Here is a 9,330-nt window from a genome sequence, read left to right as displayed (position 1 = left end):
CTGGGGGGAAGGCTGTGCTGGAGTCTGGGTACCCTGGGTCAGGCAGCCTCTGTTCCTGCCCAGGAGCTGCTGTGGGCAGGAGGTGAGGGGCAGGCAGGTGCAGACCCCCAAGTCACAGGGCCCAGAGGGAGCATGGAGGCCAGCTCCAGGAGCCCCCTCCCACGGTGATCAGGGCTGACCACGTCTCCCGGGGAGGTGGCTGCCCTGCAGAGGGGTGGCCATAGGGACGGCAGCCCCCAGACGGATCATAGAGCAAGAGTGAGTGTGCATGGGTCCCTGCTGGGGGGTGTACCAGCCAGGGAGGGCCCCTCCTGCAGGCCAGTGGTGATGGAGGGCGGGGGCGCTGGACGAAGTGGGTGACCACCCAACCCAGAGGAGGACGGGGTCCCAGGGATGCTGGAAGCACATGGGGTCAGTTCAGGATTCAAGGCGCTCAGAGGGTGTCTCGAGGGCTTAGGGGAGGGGTGGCGGCCTCTTGTGTACCCAAGATGGGGGACCCTCCCCTTGTAGACTATGAGTCAGACTCTCAGGTCACTGAATTAAGCACGTGTTTTATTATTTCATGTCTTGGAGCCTTCCTTCAGCAGAAGCCAAGGAGGGCAATAACATAAAATGCCCTACTTTGGTTTACTCTAGTGGAAGGTTAAGGGTTAGAGACTTGAACTCTCCTCACTTTCTTTGTCAAAATGGAGAAGACAGTAAACAAAGCCCCAGACCAGCACACCACATAAATTAGGGGCTTAATCTCAGCGTTCTCCTAGGCATCTTCCTCTTCATTCCTTACAGTATGAAGTAGTAGCTCCAAAAATCTTGAATTCTTCCTTCCAGAATATTTTGGCCACTGCTTCTCAATTGGAGCTACCATTTAAGGATTCGCCCCCCCCCCCCCCCCCCCTTTGGCCTGAGCACCTGGGTTTGTGGTGACGCGCCCATAACTGAATGTTGAATGAATGCAGTCATTCGTTCCTGCCTTACTGGTTCATTCTTGCTACATGTGCTTCAGTGTTTCAGTGACAAATATGTCCCCAGGGCCCTGGGAGTCAGATGTCAGGCTCTGGGCTGAGCTGCTTGGGCCATTTGTGGGTACTGGGGAAGACCCTGTGGGTGCCATTCTGACCAGGGCATTTGTGTCCCGGGGGCTGAAGTGGCCGAGCTTCCACCAAGGGGTTTTCTGCTGGAGGACTGGGTGGGAGGGCCCCTGGGTTCTGGCTGGGTTTAGGGTCTGGGAGCTGGGCAGGGAGGGAGTGTGAGGGTCTGAGACCAGCAGGTGGCGCCAGAGACCAAGGCCCAGCCCCAGGCCTCCCTTGTTCAGTGGCCTTGGCTGTTGCTGAGGAAATCAGCTACCAGCGCTGGACAGACCTTCTCAGTGTGGGCCACCTCAATCTCGCAGGACACATTGGCACACTTGAGGCCACCCACTTCAGTCACATACTCACGCACTCTCACGCTCTCACATGCCCCTTCCCTCTCATACATGTGCTCTAGGGTGTTCTTTCACATGCGGCTGCACACACATGTGCCTTCTCATGTGAGTGTGCACAGTGGTAGTTGACTGCCCGTAGCTGCACGTGCTCACACGTTTTCAGTCTCACCTTGTCTCTGTTTTTCTCACAAACTCCACGTCAGGCACACACACCCTCTATCACCAGCCCCTCCTCTGTCTCATGTTTCCCTTAAAACAGAAATGCTTTCTCTCCTCCAGACTCCTCTGCTCTCTCTTTGCAGATGCAGATCTCCCCTTTGTCCCCCAGTGCTGTCCTTGCTGCCACATGGGACTCAGCACCCCGTTCCTGCCAGTTTGTGCAACATGCCCTTTACTGTGTGGAAGGGAAACCCACCCACACATCACATGATGCCCCAGCTCGGGGGTCGGGAAACTGAGGCCCCAGGTTTGCTGCTTGTTTTGTTAAATAGTTTTGTTGTTACTCAGCTGCTCTCATTTTATACCGTCTCTGACAGTTTTCTCCTACAAAGGCAGCATTCAGTAGCTGTGAGAGAGACCACATGGTCTGTGAGCCTAAATTTTTTACTATCTGACTCTTTAAGGAAAAGTTTGCCCCCTACAACTCCTTGTTTTTTGTGGGCCTGCCTGTGCCCCCCACCCCCCGCAAGCCCATAGTGCCCCCAACCCCTGAAATGACCACACACTCCCTATGGGGGTTCCAGCAGGCTTTCTGCTGAGAAATTATTCCTTTTCCTGTCTTATGTTTCCTACTGAGCACGTCTTCATCTTTTTATTTTATTTTTAGGGCTGATTCTTTTACTTTATGTTTCATCCACATTATTTTAATTCAGTTTGCATATTTATAATTTAAAAGAGCACTAATGTTTGCTTCCTAAAATGGAACTTTAATGAACACTTTCAAGCACAACAATTATAGACAATGGTACTATCACCCCACCTACACAACTCAGGAACACCTTGTCTACTTTCGACTATCATTTACCTTGAGTAGACCTAGTTTGGCGTAAACCCCCTCACAGCCCCTTCCCCAGGAGAATTTTAAAGTGATCATTATACTCTGGCTAGAAACAGTGGGGTGTTACTGTTAAGATACATACCATGATGCATTTCTGGGGGAAAACCCTGCAGCAATTAACCCAATGGGTTCAAAGGGGGATGAATGATAGGGGCAGAGGTCATGGTATGACTGCTGCAGAATCACTTCTGTGTTGCCTTGAGGAATGTTCCAATTGACCACTTCAAATTTCCTCCCTTCAATTGCACAACTAAACCTAATTAAGCATCATTAACTTCAAGCATTATAAAGAATAGTGATCATTTGAGAGTGTGAACAAGTGTAAAAATGGCACCATGGTGGATGCAGTCATCTCCACTTAGATCTCTACGTGGGTGGTGCCCTCAGCCCCACCTGCAGTGACAGACTCACCAGTCTCTAGAGAACTGCCCTGAGCTGACAGCAACCTTCTGACAAACTACAGAATGGGAGAAAAACTTTGTGAATCTTATACTGATAAGGGATCAATACCCAGAATATATCAGGTACTTCTAAAATTAACAACAAAGGGTTACCCAATACAAAAATGGGCAAATGACATGAATAGGCATTTTTTTCCAAAGATAGACAAATGCCAGTAAGTCTGAAAAGAGGCTCAACATCCTATGTCATTGGGGAAATGCAAACCACACCACAATGAGATCCCACCTCACTCCTGCTAAGACGAATACACAGCAATACAAAAACGGAAAAGAACAGGTGTTGGTGATGATGTGGAGAAACCGGAACCCTTGTGCATTGCTGTTGGGAATGTAAAATGATACAGCAGCTTTGAAGAAACAGTTTGGTAATTTCTCAAAAGGTTAAACATGGAACTAACCTATAGGACAGCAATTAACTCCTAATATCCAAATGAATTGAAAGCAGGGACTTGACAGATATTTGTACATCCATGTTCATAGCAGTGTTATTCACAAAAGCCAAAAGGTGGAAACAACCCAAGCGTACATCAACAGATGAGTGGAGTCAACAAACTGTTATATATACATAGAATGGAATAGATTTCAGCCATAAAAATGAATGGAATTTTTATATATGCTACAACATGGAATGACCTTGAAAACATGATGCTTAATGAGATAAGGCAGACACAGAGGGACAAATGCTATGTGATTTCACTTAAATGAAGTACTGAGAATAGGCAGATTCCTAAAGCCAGTGGAATAGAAGATGTCTTGGGCTGGGAATAGAGATGAAGGGGGGTGGTTCTTTTACTGGGCACAGAGTTGTTGGGGATGATGAAAAAGTCTTGGGTACAGATAGAGGTGATGGTTGCACAACACTGAATGTGTTTAATGCCACTGGACTGTATGCTTACAAATGGTTAAAATCATAAATGATGTTACGTTATAACAAAAATGTTTATGAAAATGGATAACTGGTAAATGATTACTCAATACAGTAATCATGGATGGTATAGAAGCTGACTTCTATATATTTACCTTTCAACAGTGATTTCAACAATTCAAGAGCAGAAACTGGGAGCTCTAGGATCCTTAAGGATCAGCAGTAAGGGACTAAAAGTGGGGAAATGTAAAGCCTAAATACAAGAAATCAGCATCAACCATGGACGAGCATCTAAAAAGGCAGTGATGTAAAAATTAAAAATGAAATTCAGCATGTAAGGGATGACAAAAGTGACCACCAGCATCAGGATGGTGTGGGCAGCTCTGGTCTCAGTGGGCATTTGTAGTAGGTGTTGGGGGTGTGAATATGCTGCACTCTCTGGGGGTGTCTGTGGAGGAGAAGCACCGTGGAGCCACTAGCCCAGATTGTGAGGCCAATAAGCATGGCATCAGAGATGGACCACAAGGTGACAACTTGTTCAGTGGAACTTGAAGATGAACAGAACCACTTCCTTGGAAGTCAGTGTCATTGTCTATGCCCTGTTGACCAGTGGCTATCAGGGGCATGTAGATATTCATTAAGCAATTCATCATCCAGCAGGTGGAGCAGGAAGGATTGAGGACTTTGGAAGCTCTTCCTCTGAGCATCATCCAATCCATTCTGCAAGGGATGAGTGTGAGGAACTGATAGGTGCTCAGGACACAGGTACAGCACAGGGTGGTGGTGTGAGCCACTCTGTGTATATAACACACAAATTTACCCCCAAGACTGGACAAGGAGGTTTCTCAAAACAGAAGCTGCCTTTGTGTGGGGAATCCCAGTGGAGAGAAGAAACAAAAGATTGGTCATGTGGGTGAGAATCATGTGTGTAGGCCTCTGCCTGTGGCCAAGCAAGATTGGAGAGACATTACGGAAGAAGAGAATGGCATTGGCCGGAGTTCCACCCCCAATCTGTAAAACAAAGGTGGTTTCCACAGCTGGTTCCCTGTGGTTCTTAGGACATCTTTCTGAAAAGACATAGAGATGGCTGCAGAGTGGCCTGGAGCAAAATATGCTTATGCCAGTGATGACACAGCAGTCTTTTTACATAAACAATGTTGGAAAAGGACTTTTGCTCTTCTATTGAGAAGGGAGACACTATCATACTCCACAGGAAGGGCTCAACCTGGAAACGTACACCTGACGCTAAGTATAATTTTCACCATTATTTTGTATTTATTTCTGTTTACTTTGATATTTTGATTCTCCACCAGAATGGAAGGCCCATGAATTTAGGAGCCATATCTGTCTTGTTCAACAATAAAGTTGACACAGAATAGTGATAAGTAATATGTACTGAGTAGATGAGTAAGTGACAGGAGACAGAGACAAGAAAGCACTTTCTCCCCTTTAGAACTCATGGTCCTCCTGCCTATTATAGGAAAGTATTAACTTAAGAAAATGAAATGGAAAATGCAAAAATATTGTTGAGATTATAAGATTATCTAACTAATTTTAATGGAGTTGCAAGAGAATCAGTTGTCCACATTTGAGACTTATAATTCATCATTGTTACAGAGTTAAGAAGTGAATTGTGGACTTCCAGTTTCTAGTTTTTCCTGTAAGGAGGTTGAAAGTCACCACTCTGTCCTAACAAAGAGAAAAAACTGAATACACCAAAAATTTAGTCTCTCTGAATCCAACTCATTTGGACCCATAAGAGAGTGAGGACAGAGGGGACATTGCTCCCTCTGAGACTGGAGAGAGGAACAGGTGAATAAAGGGAATCCAGACTTACTGGAGCAGAGACTTATGAGTAGAAACCACATGGGAATGAGGCGTGAGGTGGGAAACCTGCCCTATAGTTGACAGATTGCTGGAGGTCAGTGTGGACAAGCCTGAGAGTCAGAAAGTACAGGCAGCGCAAGTTGTAGAGGGGGTCCCCACCCTTTTGTGATTCTTACCTCCACGAGTTTGGCCACATTTTCTCAATAAATATTAGAGAAAAATCCCCTTGTGCATGTGGCAGGGGGAGGGGAAAAGAAACCATTTTGAAACCCACCAGAGCTCTGTGCTCTTCTTAACAAGGTCAGCCCTCAGGAGAAAGGAGTTAACTGGATCCTACCCTGCTGAGGTATTATCAGAGCCTAACTGACCTGGGGAAGGGAAATACCCAACTCTAGGCCACTCTAGTCACCCTGTCCCATCTAAGGAGGGGAGAAAAAGCCTGAGAAACACTTGCAAAGTTTGTAGTCCAGAGGCACAGGCTCAGTAAAAGACTGAGCCCTAATCCTGGGACTGTAGAAAGCTTCCCTTTCCCTGGACCTCACTACCACATTACTAAAGGCCTATTTACAGCAGTTCCTTTTACCCAGTGTATAATGTCAGGCTGTTGAGAAAAAATACAAGACGTACTAAAAGGCAAAAAACACAATTTGAAGAGACAGAACAAGCATCAGAAGCAGACATGGCAGAGATGTTGGAATTATCAGAAAGGATTTTAAAACAACTATGATTAATATGCTCAGGGCTGTAATGGATAAAGTAGATAGCATACAAGAACAGATGGGCAACGTGAGCAGAGAGACAAATCCTAAAAAAGAAGCAAAAGGAAATGTTAGACATCAAAAACACTGTGACAGAAATGAATGCCTCCCATGGGCTTGTTAGTAGATTGGACACAGCTGAGGAAAGAGTCTCTGAGCTTGAAGATATCTCAGTAGAAACCTCCAAAAACTGAAAAGCAAATAGAAAAAAAGACTGAAAAATCAGAATAGAATATTCAAAGACTGTGGGACAACTACAAAAAGTGTATGCATAACAGGAATACCAAAAGGAGAAGAAAGAACAGAACAGAAGAAATATATGAAATAATGGTGGAGAATTTCCCCAAATTAATGTCAGACACAAAACCACAGATCCAGAAAGCTCTGAGAACACCAGACAGGATAAATGCCCCACTCCAACACAACTATACCTATGCATGTTATCTTCAAAATATGGATAATCAAATAAAAATAAAAAATCCTAAAAGCAGCTAGAGGAAAAAACCCCACCTTATTTATAGAAGGACAAAGTTAAGAATTATTTCCAACTTCTGGAAACCATGCAAGCAAGACAAGAGAGGTGTGAAAGAAAGTGCTGAGAGAAAAAAATCCACCGATCTAACATTTCATACCCTGTGAAATTATCTTTCAAAAGTGAAGGAGAAATAAAGACTTTTTCAGACAAAGGAAAATGGAGAGGATTTTTTGCCTGCCTTGCAAGAAGTGTTGAAAGAAGTTTTTTAGAGCGAAGGAAAATGATATAGATCAGAAACTCGAATCTATGGAGAGAAAGGAAGAGCTTCAGAGAAGGAATAAGTGAAGGTGGGATGAAAACATTTACTTTTCTTAATCTTAGAGATAATTTTGTTCAAGATAGCAACAATGTATTTGTACATACATATGATTATATATATATAAAAGCATACATAATCATATATATATATATATATATATATATATATATGCTACCCTATCTCTGATCCATTCTGCACAGCAATCCCTCCCTTAGGTTCCTTTGATAAATCTGTTCTATACGAGACTCTAAACAGAAATTGTAATTATTCAGGTCGCTCCTTTGAGTTACCATTACAAGTCCATGGTTCTCTTGTGTATTTAGTTTTACTCTAGTCCCAGTGAATCCCACAGAACCTTGTTTATTGGCAAAAGAGTTGATGTAATTCTCATGCCCCATAGATCCTCATATGATCCCCTGGGTCCCCACCCAATGCTCCCCAAATCGCATCTGCAGTGGCTCCTAGTGTGTGCAGGTCCCCTGATCCCCTTGCACCACTCCTCCCACCAACATGGCCTGTGGCCTTCACTGTATGAGTCTGAGGACTTGCTGAGGTGGTGATGTGGTCAGAACCGCTGGGTGTGCATTCTGTGGAGCACACAGAGATGGCACCCACAGGTGAAGTGCCTCCCTTATACCAACAATCACCAGGCAGAATGCAGAAGGACACACCTGCTCCTCTAGAAATGATGTCCATCACCCCATACAGTCACACATGGGGGCACGACCACAGTCAGAGTCAGAAAACAAACCACAGAAGATGCCTCGTACTGTTAGAGGAACTCATTTCCCAGTGGGTGTCGCCACTCAGGAACCTCTCTTCACCCACAGGCATGGAGGGACCAGGACAGGTCACTCTGCATGTATTTGGACAAACTGGTGCACAGCATTCTTGGGAAAAAAAAGAGAGACCCCGAAGCCCCATTTTCCAAACAGTCTTCTGATGACACAGTTCTGCTTTCATGAAACAAAACTGAGAGGCAGGTGTGTCTCTCTTGTGCCTGAGTGCTTTTTGCTCGACTGGCATCCCCCTACCTTCTGGGTTTCGTACCTGCTGTGATAGAGTACATACAATACAGGGGAAGCAGCCAGAATTAATGCTGATGCTGAATCAGCAGAGGGGTGTGTTAATCATCACAGGTGAGCACAGAAATCAGAGCTGGTCTGTAGACCTTGTAGGAGAGAAAGAGAAAACCCACATAACAGAGCTCATGTGTGCTGAGGGCAAGGGGCAAAGGAGTTGGAATAGGCCTTAGATGGAGGGATGCGTGAGAATTGCGGAAGGTAAAAGGACTTTGTTTCCAGTGTAGAATTGCTAAACCTCTCCGAAATTGCCTCTGATGGCATCTTGGTCTTAGTCATCACTACCACTTCTGCAGTCTTTTTCAGTATTGGCCTGTCTTAGCCTGTCCTAGCAGCTATAACAAAATACCACCAACTGGGTGGCTTATAAACAACAGAATTTATTGCTTACAGTTCTGGAGGCTGGAAGTTCAAGATCAAGGCTGCAGCCTGGTCACCTTCTGGGGAGGCTCTCTTCCTTGTTCATGGCCAGCGCCTTCTCACCATGTCCTCACATGGTGGAAGGGCTAGGGATCTCTCTGAACCTGCTTTTATACACACTAATCCCATTCATGAGGGCTCCATCCTCATGACTTTAGCGTCTCCCAAAGACCCATCTCCTAATACTATTATCTTTGCGGGTTACAACTTCAGCTTGAAAATTTTCAGGGGACGCAAACATTCAGACCATAGCATGGCCTAAGGTACATCCCACCATAATTCCAAACATAAAATGCACTGTTGAATTACCACAGAGGGTTTTGTTCTAATTCCTAATATGAATTAGAGAAAAAAATTGTACATTCCTTATTTTCCAATATTCACACAATTTTGGCCAACTTGAAAAATAACTGAACTTCATCTCACTACAAATTTTTTTTTCTATCCCCTGCCTCCTCAGGCCAAGAGAAAGAACAGAGGGGCTTTTTCTCATTCAATTAGGGAGATAAAAATCTGAGCCACACTTACACGCACAGCACAGAACACAAGAGACCAACACAAACATTTCTGAGATGGCTGCATCCTGCTGAAGTGGGATTTGAGAAAAGGAAAAATGTGTTTGTCATTAGATGGCAGACTATTT

The 9,330-nt window shown here is 44.9% G+C and overlaps 1 pseudogene; it reads right to left on the bottom strand.

Annotated features, from left to right (window-relative positions):
- Nucleotides 1–4,059: 4,059 nt before the first annotated feature.
- LOC124250270 (vomeronasal type-1 receptor 1-like) lies at nt 4,060–4,885 on the bottom strand (annotated as a pseudogene).
- Between the last annotated feature and the right edge of the window lie 4,445 nt (nt 4,886–9,330).

The sequence above is a fragment of the Equus quagga genome, chromosome 13, assembly GCF_021613505.1.
Source record: "Equus quagga isolate Etosha38 chromosome 13, UCLA_HA_Equagga_1.0, whole genome shotgun sequence".
NCBI lineage: Eukaryota > Metazoa > Chordata > Mammalia > Perissodactyla > Equidae > Equus > Equus quagga.
The sequence above is the reverse complement of the archived record's forward strand: the minus strand, read 5'-3'. Positions and strand labels throughout refer to the sequence as shown.